At 45.3% G+C, this 21,142-nt stretch overlaps 11 non-coding genes across 11 annotated transcripts; 9 read left to right on the forward strand and 2 right to left on the reverse strand.

Annotated features, from left to right (window-relative positions):
* The first annotated feature begins 527 nt into the window (after positions 1–527).
* TRNAW-CCA (transfer RNA tryptophan (anticodon CCA)) lies at positions 528–599 on the forward strand. The gene has a single exon. It is a non-coding gene; the product is annotated as a tRNA-Trp (tRNA).
* Positions 600–799: 200 nt separating this feature from the next.
* On the forward strand, positions 800–873 carry TRNAI-AAU (transfer RNA isoleucine (anticodon AAU)). The gene has a single exon. It is a non-coding gene; the product is annotated as a tRNA-Ile (tRNA).
* A 469-nt stretch (positions 874–1,342) lies between these two features.
* Positions 1,343–1,414, forward strand: TRNAQ-CUG (transfer RNA glutamine (anticodon CUG)). The gene has a single exon. It is a non-coding gene; the product is annotated as a tRNA-Gln (tRNA).
* Positions 1,415–3,659: 2,245 nt separating this feature from the next.
* TRNAL-UAG (transfer RNA leucine (anticodon UAG)) lies at positions 3,660–3,741 on the reverse strand. The gene has a single exon. It is a non-coding gene; the product is annotated as a tRNA-Leu (tRNA).
* A 625-nt stretch (positions 3,742–4,366) lies between these two features.
* On the forward strand, positions 4,367–4,437 carry TRNAG-GCC (transfer RNA glycine (anticodon GCC)). The gene has a single exon. It is a non-coding gene; the product is annotated as a tRNA-Gly (tRNA).
* Positions 4,438–5,629: 1,192 nt separating this feature from the next.
* Positions 5,630–5,701, forward strand: TRNAW-CCA (transfer RNA tryptophan (anticodon CCA)). Its single transcript has one exon. It is a non-coding gene; the product is annotated as a tRNA-Trp (tRNA).
* Positions 5,702–5,896: 195 nt separating this feature from the next.
* On the forward strand, positions 5,897–5,970 carry TRNAI-AAU (transfer RNA isoleucine (anticodon AAU)). Its single transcript has one exon. It is a non-coding gene; the product is annotated as a tRNA-Ile (tRNA).
* A 463-nt stretch (positions 5,971–6,433) lies between these two features.
* On the forward strand, positions 6,434–6,505 carry TRNAQ-CUG (transfer RNA glutamine (anticodon CUG)). The gene has a single exon. It is a non-coding gene; the product is annotated as a tRNA-Gln (tRNA).
* Positions 6,506–8,798: 2,293 nt separating this feature from the next.
* TRNAL-UAG (transfer RNA leucine (anticodon UAG)) lies at positions 8,799–8,880 on the reverse strand. Its single transcript has one exon. It is a non-coding gene; the product is annotated as a tRNA-Leu (tRNA).
* A 626-nt stretch (positions 8,881–9,506) lies between these two features.
* On the forward strand, positions 9,507–9,577 carry TRNAG-GCC (transfer RNA glycine (anticodon GCC)). Its single transcript has one exon. It is a non-coding gene; the product is annotated as a tRNA-Gly (tRNA).
* Positions 9,578–19,611: 10,034 nt separating this feature from the next.
* TRNAW-CCA (transfer RNA tryptophan (anticodon CCA)) lies at positions 19,612–19,683 on the forward strand. The gene has a single exon. It is a non-coding gene; the product is annotated as a tRNA-Trp (tRNA).
* The last annotated feature ends 1,459 nt before the right edge of the window (positions 19,684–21,142 follow it).

A 21,142-nucleotide genomic window follows, 5' to 3' on the forward strand; every position in this document is an offset into this window, starting at 1 on the left:
GATACCTGGAACAGCTTTGTTTGACCATCTACAATTCTACACCTTAGTGAATGGTGATGACCCCCTGTGGAGACAGGAGGAGGCACTTCTAGGACTCACCATATGGTGGAGACGCCCCCTGCTGGGCCTACATTCTTCTCTTCTAAGGGGAGACTTGAAGCTATCAAAAAGTGTCCTCCATATAAGTAGGAGGCCTGGTGGACATAGATCTGGATGTAGATCTGATTGGTAGCTGATGTTGAGGCCGTCACCCTAAGGTATCCTGAAATAAGTTTCATTGTTCTTGTAGGCTACGCTCGGCCTGAGGCCGGACCTGAGGCCGGACCTGAGGCCAGTGTCCATGTAACCTGTAGGAGAATGTACCTAAGAAGTTCTCCACACCTGACCATGATGTGACCATAACCTCTCTCTTTACTACAGGTCTCTAGAGTACTTCCCACTTACCATAGATTGGTTCCATGGAGAATGGTCAGGGCTCACTTTTTGAATATTAACATTTCACAAAAGAATGACTTATGCTATCAGCTGACCTCGTGGCGCAACGGTAGCGCGTCTGACTCCAGATCAGAAGGTTGCGTGTTCAAATCACGTCGGGGTCATCCTTTTCTTCGTTCGAGTCTCGTTCTCTAATATAAAATGTTGTCTTATTTAGTAACAATGGTAAGTCGTAATGAAACAAATATCACTATAGTTCCGTCATATGGAGGTGCCAGAGATTGTAGTCCCGGTGGTTCCTCTTCTAGTTCTCCAGGCTGAATTGATCCTGAGCAAACAGCTGGTGAGTTTGGGACCAATATATGGCCGGTTAGCTCAGTTGGTTAGAGCGTGGTGCTAATAACGCCAAGGTCGTGGGTTCGATCCCCGTACGGGCCAGATACTTTTTACCTTTAGGTACAGGACAAGGGGCGTTATATCATGTGACAGCCAGAAAAGGGGGATTTGAACTGTGTACGGGCTTGGGGCATTAAAATGTGATCACAAAGTTGGACATACTGACAAAAACTCCATTTTGCTGTTAAAAAAAGAGCGAGCAGCCCTGAAGAACCTGCATGAGAAACAGGAATAGCAGCAAGAACCCCCCATGTGCCGACCACAGACCTCGACCAAATGTAAAATACTGACTCCAGTCTCCTCCTTGTATGATCAGGGCTTGGAACCATAGAGTAATACCGCCCCCTGCTGGTCTGTCTTCTGAATACAAATCCCTTGTAGTGAAAATAAATTTTTGTTGTTGACATTTAGGAATTTGCAATCCAATATAAGGTAATATTTGCATGTGGCTGTATCCATTGCACTCTCCTACCCCTTACTAGAGATACCCAAACCTAATGGTCTCCAGGTTGGTTCCATGGTGTAATGGTTAGCACTCTGGACTCTGAATCCAGCGATCCGAGTTCAAATCTCGGTGGGACCTGTAAGTTTTTTACTTTTGTTTCTGGGGCCCTTTACCTCCTTTTTTTTGCCTGTTTCTGGGTATGTGTTCTCACTGAGGTCTTATAGTGACAGCATCATCAATAACAGAATCCTCACCTTCCTCACACAACACGGGGTCCTCAGCAAGAGCCAAGCAGAGTTCATGCCAAACCACCGCACCACAGACCATATCTACACCCTGCACAGCCTCATCAAGACGCACGTCCACAACACCAGAAGAGGAAAGATATTCTCCTGCTTCGTGGACTTTAAGAAGGCGTTCGACTCAGTATGGCACCCAGGCCTACTCCTGGAACTCCTAGAGAGTGGAATAGGAGGAAGAACGTACAACGTCATCAAGAGCTCCTACACCGGAAACCAGTGCAGTGTGAAGGTGAATGGGAAAAGGACAGCATACTTCCAACAGGCCCGAGGGGTCAGACAAGGCTGTAGCCTGAGCCCAACGCTCTTCAACATCTACATCAATGAACTGGCTACACTGGCTCACCCTGAACGACCGTAAGGTGAAGTTCCTGCTATACGCCGACGACCTCCTACTCCTGGCCCCCACCGAGAAAGACCTCCAAGAAAGCCTGTCAGTGCTGGAAAAATTCAGCACCACATGGGCTCTACCCATCAACCAGAAGAAGACCAAAGTCATGGTATTTCAGAAGAAGGGCCACAATAAAGCCTCCACCCCACAATTCGCACTGAACGGCTCCACACTGGAGAAAACCAACAGCTGCACCTACCTGGGGCTGGAGCTCAGCCAATCAGGAAGCTTCAAAGCAGCAATAGAAACCCTGAAAGCAAAAGCCTGCAGAACCTTCTACGCCATCAGAAGACAACTGTACCACCTCAAACCACCGGTGAGAGTCTGGCTGAAGATATTTGACACTGTCATCTCCCCGATCCTTCTCTATGGCAGCGAGGTTTGGGGCCCAGCCACCTACCCAGACCAGTCAAAGTGGGATTCCAGCCCAACAGAGAACTTCCACCTGGAGTTCTGCAAATACCTGCTCCATGTCCATCGCAACACCACCAACATAGCCTGCAGGGCAGAGCTAGGCAGACTCCCCCTATGGCTAACCATACAGAAGAGGACGCTAGCTTTCCAGGCACACATCCAGGTGAGCAAGCCCGACTCCTACCACCACCAAGCCTGGCTAAGCCACCTGAGCAAACCAGACACTCACCAACCAAACAGCAGCCAACCACCAAACCAAAAACACCAACAGATGATAACCAAGGCCGAAATAAAGGCGACCACAGAGGCAAAAAGAGAGCGGTACATTGAAGAATGGAGAAACGAAATAAATAACTCCAAGAAACTCACCGTGTACCAATCCCTACAAAGGGACTACACCATGGCCACCTACCTGGAGAGAATACGCCACCCCAAGCACAGACAGACCCTGAGCCGGTACAGACTGAGCGCCCACAACCTAGAGATAGAGACGGGGAGATACAGGCAGACGTACAAGCCACGGGAGAAGAGACTGTGCCAGCACTGTGACCAGAGGGCCCTAGAAGACGAGACCCACTTCCTGCTACACTGCACCAAATACTCAGCTGTGAGGGCCGTCTACTACCAAAGACTCTCTGCCCACATCCCAGACTTCATATCTGCAGACGAGAAGAGGAAACTCTACATCCTACTGGGAGAAGAAGAGGCCACTGTGGAGATCGCTGCCCAATACGTGTCCAGCTGTCACCAAATAAGAGGAAGATGAGACGCATGGACTATCAAACCCCCCATAGACTATTAAATCCCCCACCCAACAGCCAAAAGACCCCACGGACTGTTATACCCCAAATCACTCATTCCACCTCCCACCACCTCATTCAGCTGTCACCAACCAAGAGGAAGATGAGACCCCACGGACTGTTATACCCCAAACCACCCACCCTATTCTCCCTCCCCCCACTCTACTAGCTTTGGCAACACCAAATATCCACTCGGAGGTGCCAATAAAGCTTGTTTGATTTGATTTGATTTTGTGATACCGACTATATCTGACCATACACACAATAACACGAGGGTAATGTTGCCACGTGGACTTATTTTTTGCCACTTTTGATACTTGTGGTGAAGTGTTAGTGGTCAAAGAGTTTGATAAAGTTTTTTAATTTTGTTAGTGACAAACTATAAAAAAAACTCACAAGTTCCAGATCTCTTTTCAGGACATGTAATGAGAACACTATAAAAGTCACCGGTGACACCGAGGAAGGAAGGTGCAAAGAGTTGGCAGCGGTGGGATTCGAACCCACGCCTCCAGAGAGACTGGAGCCTAAATCCAGCGCCTTAGACCGCTCGGCCACGCTACCTCCCATGTTTTTTTAATTTTTTGCTTGTTGACCCATTGATGAACTGTCTAAGATTACATTAAAGGTGATGTCAGGGATGATACCTTTACCCTACACTAAACACCCTCCCCCGCCTAACTTCTAACTTACTTTCTTAAGAAAAAAAAATGGATATCCCTCCAGATCACCAGGGTGGTCATGTGACTATCGGGCACATTTTCAGGTGACATTCTGTTTCCCCGTTTTCGCAAATGGAACGTCACCGATACTAAATGGAACGTCGCCGATACTAACCTATTGTAATACATCAGTAATGCAAAAGTATCGGACAAATATAAAGACATAAAAACACTTAAAGACCTAGAAAGTTCTAAAGTGCGGAGCGATGCAGGAAAAGCACAAGAAATCGGGACACATTCTAAAGGAACACAGCTATAAGAGGCGGGGTGAGATGAAAGGGTGTAGGGGTCAAGAACCAGGGATTAGCAGAGGGAAGGGAGGGGTAGTAGCACCACAATGCTGAGAAGATAGGGGGGGCACTGGAAGGGGAGGTAAGTAATCGTCATGTGGTCTTCATACTAACGCGTTTCCTACATGAGCAGCTTTTAAAAAAATCACTTGAGCCTTTAAAGTTAAACTATGAAAAGCATTGGTGGTTCAGTGGTAGAATTCTCGCCTGCCACGCGGGAGGCCCGGGTTTGATTCCCGGCCAATGCATCAAGGATTTTTTTTTCCTTTGTACTCATTTTTATTTCAAAGATTTAGTTCTTCAGTTTCTTGTCATTTCATCCGTTTCTGTTCCACTCAGAATAGAGTTTTATTATGTAACATAACAGAGGAGAATCATATAATACACAAAATTAAAGAACAGATTTAGCCCCCGCCAATCCTACACTGACTCCGCCCATTCCCATCCAGTTCTCTTTGAGCCCCCACACAGTATAATGCTCCTACAGTCACCCTAACATGATGTGCCCCCCACATTATAATGTTCCCCAACCAATTGCCACCACAGAATAAAGTCCCTCTCCTGGTGCACCACCTGGGCAATATTATTGTCCCGCCCCCAGTTTAATGTCCTTCTCCAGCTGTCCTCCAGACACAGATGGGTTGAATCCAGGACATACCTCCTGCTGACCGGGACAGGACCCGTATATTTGGACTGTTGGGAGGTATGCTATAGTAGAGCCAGTGAAGAACCAGATGAGAAAAGGGAAGGAGCAACTTTAGAGTTTTTGGCTTGAGGACAAAACCCTTTTCTACAGATCTGGTATTTGTCCATTTGATGGTGCGTTTTCTAAGATTTATGCTGAATTATCTTTGGGCTGATATTCTTATTACGTTCTACTGGATTTCATGTGAATTTGGTCTTATTGTTCATCTAGTTGAGTCTGGAACACAGAGGGAGATACCTGGAACAGCTTTGTTTGACCATCTACAATTCTACACCTTAGTGAATGGTGATGACCACCTGTGGAGACAGGAGGAGGCACTTCTAGGACTCACCATATGGTGGAGACGCCCCCTGCTGGGCCTACATTCTTCTCTTCTATGGGGAGACTTGAAGCTTAATAAAGTGTCCTCCATATAAGTAGAAGTCCTGGTGGACATAGATCTGGATGTAGATCTGATTGGTAGCTGATGTTGAGGCCGTCACCCTAAGGTATCCTAAAATAAGTTTCATTGTTCTTGTAGCCTATGCTCGGCCTGAGGCCAGTGTCCATGTAACCTGTAGGAGAATGTACCTAAGAAGTTCTCCACACCTGACCATGATATGACCATAACCTCTCTCTTTACTACAGGTCTCTAGAGTACTTCCCACTTACCATAGATTGGTTCCATGGAGAATGGTCAGGGCTCACTTTTTGAATATTAGCATTTCACAAAAGAAAAACATAAGTTATCAGCTGACCTCGTGGCGCAATGGTAGCGCGTCTGACTCCAGATCAGAAGGTTGCATGTTCAAATCACGTCGGGGTCATCCTTTTCTTCGTTCGCGTCTCATGTTCTCTAATATAAAATGTTGTCTTATTTAGTAACAATGGTAATGAAACAAATATCACTATAGTTCCGTCATATGGAGGTGCCAGAGATTGTAGTCCCGGTGGTTCCTCTTCTAGTTCTCCAGGCTGAATTGATCCTGAGCAAACAGCTGGTGAGTTTGGGACCAATACATGGCCGGTTAGCTCAGTTGGTTAGAGCGTGGTGCTAATAACGCCAAGGTCGCGGGTTCGATCCCCGTACGGGCCAGATACTTTTTACCTTTAGGTACAGGGCAGGGGGTGTTGTGACAGCCAGAAAAGGGGGATTTGAACTGTGTGCGGGCTTGGGGCATTAAAATGGGATCACAAAGTTGGACATACTGACAAAAACTCCATTTTGCTGTTAAAAAAAAGAGCGAGCAGCCCTGAAGAACCTGCATGAGAAACAGGAATAGCAGCAACAACCCCCCATGTGCCGACCACAGACCTCGACCAAATGTAAAATACTGACTCCAGTCTCCTCCTTGTATGATCAGGGCTTGGAACCATAGAGTAATACCGCCCCCTGCTGGTCTGTCTTCTGAATACAAAACCCTTGTAGTGAAAATAAATTTTTGTTGTTGACTTTTAGGAATTTGCAATCCAATATAAGGTAATATTTGCATGTAGCTGTATCCATTGCACTCTCCTACCCCTTACTAGAGATTTCCAAACCTAATGGTCTCCAGGTTGGTTCCATGGTGTAATGGTTAGCACTCTGGACTCTGAATCCAGCGATCCGAGTTCAAATCTCGGTGGGACCTATAACTTTTTTACTTTTGTTTCTGGGGCCCTTTACCTCCTTTTTTTTTGCCTGTTTCTGGGTATGTGTTCTCACTGAGGTCTTATAGTGACAGCATCATCAATAACAGAATCCTCACCTTCTTCACACAACACGGGGTCCTCAGCAAGAGCCAAGCAGAGTTCATGCCAAACCACCGCACCACAGACCATATCTACACCCTGCACAGCCTCATCAAGACCCACGTCCACAACACCAGAAGAGGAAAGATATTCTCCTGCTTCGTGGACTTTAAGAAGGCGTTCGACTCAGTATGGCACCCAGGCCTACTCCTGGAACTCCTAGAGAGTGGAATAGGAGAAAGAACGTACGACGTCATCAAGAGCGCCTACACCGGAAACCAGTGCAGTGTGAAGGTGAATGGGAAAAGGACATCATACTTCCAACAGGCCCGAGGGGTCAGACAAGGCTGTAGCCTGAGCCCAACGCTCTTCAACATCTACATCAATGAACTGGCTACACTGGCTCACCCTGAACGACCGGGAGGTGAAGTTCCTGCTATACGCCGACGACCTGCTACTCCTGGCCCCCACCGAGAAAGACCTCCAAGAAAGCCTGTCAGTGCTGGAAAAATTCAGCACCACATGGGCTCTACCCATCAACCAGAAGAAGACCAAAGTCATGGTATTTCAGAAGAAGGGCCACAATAAAGCCTCCACCACCCCACAATTCGCACTGAACGGCTCCACACTGGAGAAAACCAACAGCTACACCTACCTGGGGCTGGAGCTCAGCCAATCAGGAAGCTTCAAAGCAGCAATAGAAACCCTGAAAGCAAAAGCCTGCAGAACCTTCTACGCCATCAGAAGACAACTGTACCACCTCAAACCACCGGTGAGGGTCTGGCTGAAGATATTTGACGCTGTCATCTCCCCGATCCTTCTCTATGGCAGTGAGGTTTGGGGCCCAGCCACCTACCCTGACCAGTCAAAGTGGGAATTCCAGCCCAACAGAGAACTTCCACCTGGAGTTCTGCAAGTACCTGCTCCATGTCCATCGCAACACCTCCAACATGGCCTGCAGGGCAGAGCTAGGCAGACTCCCCCTATGGCTCACCATACAGAAGAGGGCGCTAGCTTTCCAGGCACACATCCAGGGGAGCAAGCCCGACTCCTACCACCACCAAGCATGGCTAAGCCACCTGAGCAAAGCAGACACTCACCAACCAAACAACAGCCAACCACCAAACCAAAAACACCAACAGATGATAACCAAGGCCGAAATAAAGGCGACCACAGAGGCAAACAGAGAGCGGTACATTGAAGAATGGAGAAATGAAATAAATAACTCCAAGAAACTCACCGTGTACCAATCCCTACAAAGGGACTACACCATGGCCACCTACCTGGAGAGAATACGCCACCCCAAGCACAGACAGACCCTGAGCCGATACAGACTGAGCGCCCACAACCTAGAGATAGAGACGGGGCGATACAGGCAGACGTACAAGCCACGGGAGAAGAGACTGTGCCAGCACTGTGACCAGAGGGCCCTAGAAGACGAGACCCACTTCCTGCTACACTGCACCAAATACTCAGCTGTGAGGGCCGTCTACTACCAAAGACTCTCTGCCCACATCCCAGACTTCATATCTGCAGACGAGAAGAGGAAACTCTACATCCTACTGGGAGAAGAAGAGGCCACTGTGGAGATCGCTGCCCAATACGTGTCCAGCTGTCACCAAACAAGAGGAAGATGAGACTCCACGAACTGTTATACCCCAAACCACTCACCCAACCTCTCCATATAGCGGTCACCAACTAAGTGGAAGATGAGACACATGGACTATCAAACCCCCCATAGACTATTAAACCCCCACCCACAAGACCCCACAGACTGTTATACCCGAAATCACCCATCCCAACCCCCTCATACAGCTGTCAACAACCAAGAGGAAGATGAGACTCCACAGACTGTTATACCCCAAACCCCTCCCCCCACTCTACTAGCTTTGGCAATGCCAAATATCCACTCGGAGGTGCCAATAAAGCTTGTTTGATTTGATGTTGTGATAGCGACTATATCTGACCATACACACAATAACACGAGGGTAATGTTGCCACGTGGACTTATTTTTTGCCACTTTTGATACTTGTGGTGAAGTGTTAGTGGTCAAAGAGTTTGATAAAGTTTTTTTAATTTTGTTAGTGACAAACTATAAAAAAAACTCACAAGTTCCAGATCTCTTTTCAGGACATGTAATGAGAACACTATAAAAGTCACCGGTGACACCGAGGAAGGAAAGTGCAAAGAGTTGGCAGCGGTGGGATTCGAACCCACGCCTCCAGAGAGACTGGAGCCTAAATCCAGCGCCTTAGACCGCTCGGCCACGCTACCTCCCATGTTCTTTAATTTTTTGCTTGTTGACCCATTGATGAACTGTCTAAGATTACATTAAAGGTGATGTCAGGGATGATACCTTTACCCTACACTAAACACCCTCCCCCGCCTAACTTCTAACTTACTTTCTTAAGAAAAAAAAATGGATATCCCTCCAGATCACCAGGATGGTCATGTGACTATCGGGCACATTTTCAGGTGACATTCTGTTTCCCCGTTTTCGCAAATGGAACGTCACCGATACTAAATGGAACGTCGCCGATACTAACCTATTGTAATACATCAGTAATGCAAAAGTATCGGACAAATATAAAGACATAAAAACACTTAAAGACCTAGAAAGTTCTAAAGTGCGGAGCGATGCAGGAAAAGCACAAGAAATCGGGACACATTCTAAAGGAACACAGCGATAAGAGGCGGGGTGAGATGAAAGGGTGTAGGGGTCAAGAACCAGGGATTAGCAGAGGGAAGGGAGGGGTAGTAGCACCACCATGCTGAGAAGATAGGGGGGGCACTGGAAGGAGAGGTAAGTAATCGTCATGTGGTCTTCATGGCTAACGCGTTTCCTACATGAGCAGCTTTTAAAAAAAGTCAACTGAACCTTTTGTCAAAGACTCAGAGAAGCATTGGTGGTTCAGTGGTAGAATTCTCGCCTGCCACGCGGGAGGCCCGGGTTCGATTCCCGGCCAATGCATCTAGAACTTTTTTTTCCTTTATACTAATTTTTATTTCAAAGATTTATTTCTTCAGTTTCTCGTCATTTCATCCGTTTCTGTTACACTCAGAATAGAGTTTTATTATGTAACGTAACAGAGGAGAATCATAGAATACACAATATAATAGTAATATAATGAGAAATACAAAGGCTACAAATATCTCTGTGATAGAAGAATTGTTGTCTACTTAAGAAAACCCATTTACACAGATTCTGTTAGGGAAGTCTCACTTAATAAAGGGGTCCTCTGCTCAGGTTCTATTAAAGAACAGATTTAGCCCCCGGCAATTCTACACTGACTCCGCCCATTCCCATCCAGTTCTCTTTGAGCCCCCACACAGTATAATGCTCCTACAGTCACCCTAACATGATGTGCCCCCCACATTATAATGTTCCCCACCAATTGCCACCACAGAATAAAGTCCCTCTCCTGGTGCACCACCTGAGCAATATTATTGTCCCGCCCCCAGTTTAATGCCCTTCTCCAGCTGTCCTCCAGACACAGATGGGTTGAATCCAGGACATACCTCCTGCTGACCGGGACAGGACCCGTATATTTGGACTGTTGGGAGGTATGCTATAGTAGAGCCAGTGAAGAACCAGATGAGAAAATGGAAGGAGCAACCTTGAGTTTTTGGCTTGAAGACAAACCCCTTTTCTACAAATCTGGTATTAGTCCATGTGATGGTGCGTTTTCTAAGATTTATGCTGAATTAACTTTGGGTTGATATTTTTACTACGTTTTACTGGATTTCATGTGAATTTGGTCTTATTGTTCATCTATTTGTGTCTGGAACACAAGGAGGGGAGATACCTGGAACAGCTTTGTTTGACCATCTACACCCAGGGTAGGGAACCTTCGGCTCTCCAGCTGCTGTGTAACTACAACTCCCAGCATGCTCCGTTGTCTTCCATGGGAGTTCCAAGAACAGCAGAGCAAGTATGCATGCTGGGAGTTGTAGTTTTGCAACAGCTGGAGAGCTGTACGTTCCCTACCCCTGATCTACACCTTAGTGCAGGGGTCGGCAACCCCTGGCACGCGTGCCAAGTCTGGCACGCGAGGCATATTTTGCTGGCACGGCAGCCAGCCTGCAACTTTCATACACTAATTGAGAGAGAGAGCGCCCCTTCAGTGCTCTGGTAGAGCTGCGGTGTAGGACACGCCCCCTTCTCTCACTGCCCACCAATCAGAGGTGAGCCTCTCACTGCACAGGATAAGGGCTCCCTGGACCTGCTGCTACACCTGAGGAGGAGCTCCTGCCGTCTGCAGCCCTGAGGAGGAGAGGAAGCAAAGTGAAAGCAAACACAACACCAGGTACGTGTGTGTTACTAACTATTCTTATTAATGTCAGGCATTTGGGGTGATAACTTTTGTTTTAGTAACTCCATGTGCCTCACATTAATAACAGTTAACCCCATCATGTCCCTCATATTAACCCCTGTGTGGCTCACATAAGGGTTACTGATATGTGAGACATATGGGGGTACTAATAAAGGACCTATATAATGAAGATATTCACTTATTACTTCCATATGTCTCACATATCAGTGTCCCTTATGTAAAGCACACAGGGGGTTAATGTAAGGGACATGATGGGGTTAACTGCTATTAATATGAGGCACATTGAGTTGTAACCTGCAATGCACATGACCAGACTCTTTATCTACAACTGTGGATAAAAGTACAGACCTATATATTTCAATTGACCCATATATACAGCCATTCTTTTTGTGGCTGTGTATCTGGGCCAAATTGAAGAGCTGAAAATTATGGAGCAGGTCCTATATGTGTCCTATACATCTCCTATATCTGTCCTATACATCCCCTATATCTGTCCTATATATACCCTATATCTGTCCTATACATCCGCTATACATCCCCTATATCTGTCCTATACATCCCCTATATCTGTCCTATACATCCCCTCTATCTGTCCTATACATCCCCTATATCTGTCCTATACATCCCCTCTATCTGTCCTATACATCCCCTCTATCTGTCCTATACATCCCCTCTATCTGTCCTATACATCCCCTCTATCTGTCCTATACATACCCTATATCTGTCCTATACATCCCCTATATCTGTCCTATGCATCCCCTCTGTCTGTCCTATGCATCCCCTCTATCTGTCGTATACATCCCCTCTATCTGTCCTATACATCCCCTCTATCTGTCCTATACATCCCCTCTATCTGTCCTATACATCCCCTTTATCTGTCCTATACATACCCTATATCTGTCATATACATCCCCTATATCTGTCCTATACATCCCCTATATCTGTCCTATACATCCCCTATATCTGTCCTATACATCTCCTCTATCTGTCCTATACATCCCCTATATCTGTCCTATACATCCCCTCTATCTGTCCTATACATCCCCTATATCTGTCCTATACATCCCCTATACATCCCCTATATGTGTCCTATACATCCCCTATATCTGTCCTATACATCCCCTCTATCTGTCCTATACATCCCCTCTATCTGTCCTATACATCCCCTCTATCTGTCCTATACATCCCCTCTATCTGTCCTATACATCCCCTATATCTGTCCTATACATCCCCTCTATCTGTCCTATACATCCCCTCTATCTGTCCTATACATCCCCTCTATCTGTCCTATACATCCCCTCTATCTGTCCTATACATCCCCTCTATCTGTCCTATACATCCCCTCTATCTGTCCTATACATCCCCTCTATCTGTCCTATACATCCCCTCTATCTGTCCTATACATCCCCTTTATCTGTCCTATACATACCCTATATCTGTCATATACATCCCCTATATCTGTCCTATACATCCCCTATATCTGTCCTATACATCCCCTATATCTGTCCTATACATCCCCTATATCTGTCCTATACATCCCCTATATCTGTCCTATACATCCCCTCTATCTGTCCTATACATCCCCTTTATCTGTCCTATACATACCCTATATCTGTCATATACATCCCCTATATCTGTCCTATACATCCCCTCTATCTGTCCTATACATCCCCTCTATCTGTCCTATACATCCCCTTTATCTGTCATATACATCCCCTATATCTGTCCTATACATCCCCTATATCTGTCCTATACATCCCCTATATCTGTCCTATACATCTCCTATATCTGTCCTATACATCTCCTATATCTGTCATATACATCCCCTCTATCTGTCCTATACATCCCCTCTATCTGTCCTATACATCCCCTCTATCTGTCCTATACATCCCCTCTATCTGTCCTATACATCCCCTCTATCTGTCCTATACATCCCCTCTATCTGTCCTATACATACCTTATATCTGTCCTATACATCCCCTATATCTGTCCTATGCATCCCCTCTGTCTGTCCTATGCATCCCCTCTATCTGTCGTATACATCCCCTCTATCTGTCCTATACATCCCCTATATCTGTCCTATACATCCCCTCTATCTGTCCTATACATCCCCTCTATCTGTCCTATACATCCCCTTTATCTGTCCTATACATACCCTATATCTGTCATATACATCCCCTATATCTGTCCTATACATCCCCTATATCTGTCCTATACATCCCCTATATCTGTCCTATACACCCCTATATCTGTCCTATACATCCCCTCTATCTGTCCTATACATCACCCTATATCTGTCCTATACATCCCTATACATCCCCTATATGTGTCCTATACATCCCCTATATCTGTCCTATACATCACCCTATATGTGTCCTATACATCCCCTATATCTGTCCTATACATCCCCTCTATCTGTCCTATACATCCCCTCTATCTGTCCTATACATCCCCTCTATCTGTCCTATACATCCCCTCTATCTGTCCTATACATCCCCTCTATCTGTCCTATACATCCCCTCTATCTGTCCTATACATCCCCTCTATCTGTCCTATACATCCCCTCTATCTGTCCTATACATCCCCTCTATCTGTCCTATACATCCCCTCTATCTGTCCTATACATCCCCTTTATCTGTCCTATACATACCCTATATCTGTCATATACATCCCCTATATCTGTCCTATACATCCCCTATATCTGTCCTATACATCCCCTATATCTGTCCTATACATCTCCTATATCTGTCCTATACATCCCCTCTATCTGTCCTATACATCCCCTATATCTGTCCTATACATCCCCTATATCTGTCATATACATCCCCTCTATCTGTCCTATACATCCCCTCTATCTGTCCTATACATCCCCTTTATCTGTCCTATACATACCCTATATCTGTCCTATACATCCCCTATATCTGTCCTATACATCCCCTATATCTGTCCTATACATCCCCTCTATCTGTCCTATACATCCCCTCTATCTGTCCTATACATCCCCTCTATCTGTCCTATACATACCCTCTATCTGTCCTATACATACCCTATATCTGTCCTATACATACCCTATATCTGTCCTATACATCCCCTCTATCTGTCCTATACATCCCCTCTATCTGTCCTATACATCCCCTCTATCTGTCCTATACATCCCCTCTATCTGTCCTATACATCCCCTCTATCTGTCCTATACATCCCCTATATCTGTCCTATACATCCCCTCTATCTGTCCTATACATCCCCTCTATCTGTCCTATACATCCCCTCTATCTGTCCTATACATCCCCTCTATCTGTCCTATACATCCCCTCTATCTGTCCTATACATCCCCTCTATCTGTCCTATACATCCCCTTTATCTGTCCTATACATACCCTATATCTGTCATATACATCCCCTATATCTGTCCTATACATCCCCTATATCTGTCCTATACATCCCCTATATCTGTCCTATACATCTCCTATATCTGTCCTATACATCCCCTCTATCTGTCCTATACATCCCCTCTATCTGTCCTATACATCCCCTCTATCTGTCCTATACATCCCCTCTATCTGTCCTATACATCCCCTCTATCTGTCCTATACATCCCCTATATCTGTCCTATACATCCCCTCTATCTGTCCTATACATCCCCTCTATCTGTCCTATACATCCCCTCTATCTGTCCTATACATACCCTATATCTGTCCTATACATACCCTATATCTGTCCTATACATCCCCTATATCTGTCCTATACATCCCCTATATCTGTCCTATACATCCCCTCTATCTGTCCTATACATCCCCTCTATCTGTCCTATACATCCCCTCTATCTGTCCTATACATCCCCTCTATCTGTCCTATACATCCCCTCTATCTGTCCTACATCCCCTATCTGTCCTATACATCCCCTCTATCTGTCCTATACATCCCCTCTATCTGTCCTATACATCCCCTCTATCTGTCCTATACATCCCTCTATCTGTCCTATACATACCCTCTATCTGTCCTATACATCCCCTCTATCTGTCCTATACATCCCCTCTATCTGTCCTATACATCCCCTCTATCTGTCCTATACATCCCCTATATCTGTCCTATACATCCCCTCTATCTGTCCTATACATCCCCTCTATCTGTCCTATACATCCCCTCTATCTGTCCTATACATCCCCTCTATCTGTCCTATACATCCCCTCTATCTGTCCTATACATCCCCTCTATCTGTCCTATACATCCCCTATATCTGTCCTATACATCCCCTCTATCTGTCCTATACATCCCCTCTATCTGTCCTATACATCCCCTATATCTGTCCTATACATCCCCTCTATCTGTCCTATACATCCCCTCTATCTGTCCTATACATCCCCTTTATCTGTCCTATACATACCCTATATCTGTCATATACATCCCCTATATCTGTCCTATACATCCCCTATATCTGTCCTATACATCCCCTATATCTGTCCTATACATCTCCTCTATCTGTCCTATACATCCCCTATATCTGTCCTATACATCCCCTCTATCTGTCCTATACATCCCCTATATCTGTCCTATACATCCCCTATACATCCCCTATATGTGTCCTATACATCCCCTATATCTGTCCTATACATCCCCTCTATCTGTCCTATACATCCCCTCTATCTGTCCTATACATCCCCTCTATCTGTCCTATACATCCCCTCTATCTGTCCTATACATCCCCTCTATCTGTCCTATACATCCCCTCTATCTGTCCTATACATCCCCTCTATCTGTCCTATACATCCCCTCTATCTGTCCTATACATCCCCTCTATCTGTCCTATACATCCCCTCTATCTGTCCTATACATCCCCTCTATCTGTCCTATACATCCCCTCTATCTGTCCTATACATCCCCTCTATCTGTCCTATACATCCCCTTTATCTGTCCTATACATACCCTATATCTGTCATATACATCCCCTATATCTGTCCTATACATCCCCTATATCTGTCCTATACATCCCCTATATCTGTCCTATACATCCCCTATATCTGTCCTATACATCCCCTATATCTGTCCTATACATCCCCTCTATCTGTCCTATACATCCCCTTTATCTGTCCTATACATACCCTATATCTGTCATATACATCCCCTATATCTGTCCTATACATCCCCTCTATCTGTCCTATACATCCCCTCTATCTGTCCTATACATCCCCTTTATCTGTCCTATACATACCCTATATCTGTCATATACATCCCTATATCTGTCCTATACATCCCCTATATCTGTCCTATACATCCCCTATATCTGTCCTATACATCTCCTATATCTGTCCTATACATCTCCTATATCTGTCATATACATCCCCTCTATCTGTCCTATACATCCCCTCTATCTGTCCTATACATCCCCTCTATCTGTCCTATACATCCCCTCTATCTGTCCTATACATCCCCTCTATCTGTCCTATACATCCCCTCTATCTGTCCTATACATACCTTATATCTGTCCTATACATCCCCTATATCTGTCCTATGCATCCCCTCTGTCTGTCCTATGCATCCCCTCTATCTGTCGTATACATCCCCTCTATCTGTCCTATACATCCCCTATATCTGTCCTATACATCCCCTCTATCTGTCCTATACATCCCCTCTATCTGTCCTATACATCCCCTTTATCTGTCCTATACATACCCTATATCTGTCATATACATCCCCTATATCTGTCCTATACATCCCCTATATCTGTCCTATACATCCCCTATATCTGTCCTATACATCTCCTCTATCTGTCCTATACATCCCCTATATCTGTCCTATACATCCCCTCTATCTGTCCTATACATCCCCTATATCTGTCCTATACATCCCCTATACATCCCCTATATGTGTCCTATACATCCCCTATATCTGTCCTATACATCCCCTCTATCTGTCCTATACATCCCCTCTATCTGTCCTATACATCCCCTCTATCTGTCCTATACATCCCCTCTATCTGTCCTATACATCCCCTCTATCTGTCCTATACATCCCCTCTATCTGTCCTATACATCCCCTCTATCTGTCCTATACATCCCCTCTATCTGTCCTATACATCCCCTCTATCTGTCCTATACATCCCCTCTATCTGTCCTATACATCCCCTCTATCTGTCCTATACATACCCTATATCTGTCATATACATCCCCTATATCTGTCCTATACATCCCCTATATCTGTCCTATACATCCCCTATATCTGTCCTATACATCTCCTATATCTGTCCTATACATCCCCTCTATCTGTCCTATACATCCCCTATATCTGTCCTATACATCCCCTATATCTGTCATATACATCCCCTCTATCTGTCCTATACATCCCCTCTATCTGTCCTATACATCCCCTTTATCTGTCCTATACATACCCTATATCTGTCCTATACATCCCCTATATCTGTCCTATACATCCCCTATATCTGTCCTATACATCCCCTCTATCTGTCCTATACATCCCCTCTATCTGTCCTATACATCCCCTCTATCTGTCCTATACATACCCTCTATCTGTCCTATACATACCCTATATCTGTCCTATACATACCCTATATCTGTCCTATACATCCCCTCTATCTGTCCTATACATCCCCTCTATCTGTCCTATACATCCCCTATATCTGTCCTATACATCCCCTCTATCTGTCCTATACATCCCCTCTATCTGTCCTATACATCCCCTATATCTGTCCTATACATCCCCTCTATCTGTCCTATACATCCCCTCTATCTGTCCTATACATCCCCTCTATCTGTCCTATACATCCCCTCTATCTGTCCTATACATCCCCTCTATCTGTCCTATACATCCCCTCTATCTGTCCTATACATCCCCTTTATCTGTCCTATACATACCCTATATCTGTCATATACATCCCCTATATCTGTCCTATACATCCCCTATATCTGTCCTATACATCCCCTATATCTGTCCTATACATCTCCTATATCTGTCCTATACATCCCCTCTATCTGTCCTATACATCCCCTCTATCTGTCCTATACATCCCCTCTATCTGTCCTATACATCCCCTCTATCTGTCCTATACATCCCCTCTATCTGTCCTATACATCCCCTATATCTGTCCTATACATCCCCTCTATCTGTCCTATACATCCCCTCTATCTGTCCTATACATCCCCTCTATCTGTCCTATACATACCCTATATCTGTCCTATACATACCCTATATCTGTCCTATACATCCCCTATATCTGTCCTATACATCCCCTATATCTGTCCTATACATCCCCTCTATCTGTCCTATACATCCCCTCTATCTGTCCTATACATACCCTATATCTGTCCTATACATACCCTATATCTGTCCTATACATCCCCTCTATCTGTCCTATACATACCCTATATCTGTCCTATACATACCCTATATCTGTCTGCATTTCCAGCCCTGTCAATTCATTTCTAATGTATAGGTCAGTGAAAACCACATCCGTGCCACTTGTATGCAGGAGGCGTAAGGCATTTAAATGGACATCGGGTGCGTTCGTTTACTGTTCGTGGGTGTCCTTAAGTGTCCGTTCCCAAAGATGTCCGACTTTTCAAGCGGACAGAAAAACCCGACATGTCGGGTTTTGCTGTCCACTTGAAAGTCGGACATCTTTGAGAACGGACACTTAAGGACACCCACAGACAGTAAACGAACGCACCCGATGTCCATTTAAATCAATGCAAAATGTCACAGACACAGCTAGTGTCCGATTCTAATATCCGCACAAGATTTTGAACGGACATTAGCAGCGGACACTAGCTGTCGGACACCGACGGTAGTGTGAACGCTCCCTTACAGAAAACTGAAGTTACTAACAGCCGAGGACTGGATGGAGCATACAGGTACATTGTGTGTCAGCTCTTTACAGGTATGACCTTACTCTGCTCCCAGTCACATACATTACCACTAATTGTGGGTTACGCATGTACTTACATTGCTTCTAAAGGAAAAGAACATGTGTATCCAGGCAAATAGTGGTAAGCGCATGTGGCTGGGAGCGCAGTATGACAGCACCCCTATGTTGCGGTTTGTGCTATATGACTTTAGTGTAGGTGTCGTCAGCTTTACAATTATTGCCCGGCACTCCGAGGACCTCATCTTTGATTTTTTAATTTAAATCGGCACGCCGAACAGAAAAGGTTGCCTACCCCTGCCTTAGTGAATGGTGATGACCACCTGTGGAGACAGGAGGAGGCACTTCTAGGATTCATCTTTGTTCCATGTCTGACTCTCCATATGGTGGAGACGCCCCCTGCTGGGCCTACATTCTTCTCTTCTATGGGGAGACTTGAAGCTATCAAAAAGTGTCCTCCATATAAGTAGGTGCCCTGGTGGACATAGATCTGGATGGAGACCTGATTGGTAGCTGATGTTGAGGCCGTCACCCTAAGGTATCCTGAAATAAGTTTCATTGTTCTTGTAGCCTACACTCGGCCTGAGGCCAGACCTGAGGCCAGTGGCCATGTAACCTGTAGGAGAATGTACCTAAGAAGTTCTCCACACCTGACCATGATATGACCATAACCTCTCTCTTTACTACAGATCTCTAGAGTACTTCCCACTTACCATAGATTGGTTCCATGGAGAATGGTCAGGACTCACTTTTTGAATATTATCATTTCACAAAAGAAAGACTTGTGGCATCAGCTGACCTCGTGGCGCAACAGTAGCGCGTCTGACTCCAGATCAGAAGGTTGCGTGTTCAAATCACGTCAGGGTCATCCTTTTCTTCGTCGAGTTTCTTTCTGGGACAATATATAACATGTTCTCTAATATAAAATGTTGTCTTACACTGTACACTGCTGACTTTAGACACAACTCCTCCAGCTGTTACTTACAGAAGTCTTCCGATGACTCTGCTATAGTCGGCCTTATCACTGATGGCGACGATAGGGAATACAGAGACTTAAACCGGGATTTTATTGAATGGTGCCAGCAGAACCAGCTCAGGATTAATGCTGGGAAGACCAAGGAGATGGTGGTGGACTTTAGTAAACGGAGAGGTGCTCCAACCCCGGTGGAGATCCAAGGAACATGTATTGTAAAACCTGGGATTGGAAGCTCATTTGAATATTTCTGGTGCATGCTGGGAAGAGGAGAAGAGTCGCCTTAATCTCATCGATTGCTGGGAATTGCTGGGTCTCGCTGGTTAGAGGACATCGGTTCTACACTTCGTAGACGGCGTCAGACGAGGGAAAAAAAAAAAAAAAAACATATACAAGATCATTCATCCAAATTTAATGAGCAACATGGAAGAGGAGAAAACCCACATGGTGAGCTGCAACACTTGCTATATGTTTACAGATCTGCCGGACCATAAAGCCAACTTCACCTGTATGAAATGTAAACTAGTGGCCCTTTTAGAAGAAAAAGTGCAGAGGTTGGAAGAAAGAATAGTGACGTTGAGAAGCATCAAAGAAAGTGAGGTCTTCATTGATGAAGCTGAAGCAAGCCTCCAGAACACAGTAGGGGATGAAAGTGCTAAAGAGCCTACAGTCGCAGAGACTGATGCAAGTCCCCCGAATACAGTAAGGGAAGAATACTTGAGAGAACCTACAGAGGCAGAAAACTGGACACATGTGACCAAGAGATGCAAATGGATCACAAGGCCATCACCACTCACACAGCTAAGTAACCGATATGAAACTCTCATGCAGGCGGATGAAAATGACAAAAATAACCTATCAGCAAAAGAAGAAACAAACGTCACCCAGAGACAATCAGGAGCAACAAGAAATGGTGTTGCAAGGAAGAAAAGAAGAGTAGTGGTTATGGGTGACTCACTGCTAAGAGGCACAGAGGCAGCTGTCTGCAGGCCAGACTTAACCGCACGAGAAGTATGCTGCCTCCCAGGAGCAAAAATCAAGGATGTGGCCGATAGGATACCAAGCCTCCTCAGCTCCAAGGACGACTACCCATTCCATACTTGTGGGTACAAACGACACGGCAAAAAATGATTTACCAACTATCTATAAAGACTTTGAAAATTTGGGGAAGACCGTGAAGGAACTGGATGCGCAGGTAGTATTCTCATCAATCCTCCCAGTTGATGGTCATGGCATCAGGAGATGGAATAGAATACTAGAGGTAAACACCTGGCTTCGACGGTGGTGCCGAGAGCAAGGATTTGGATTTTTGGACCATGGCGTGAATTACCTCTACGATGGACTCCTTGCTAGA

The sequence above is a fragment of the Leptodactylus fuscus genome, chromosome 5 (assembly GCF_031893055.1).
Source record: "Leptodactylus fuscus isolate aLepFus1 chromosome 5, aLepFus1.hap2, whole genome shotgun sequence".
Lineage (NCBI taxonomy): Eukaryota > Metazoa > Chordata > Amphibia > Anura > Leptodactylidae > Leptodactylus > Leptodactylus fuscus.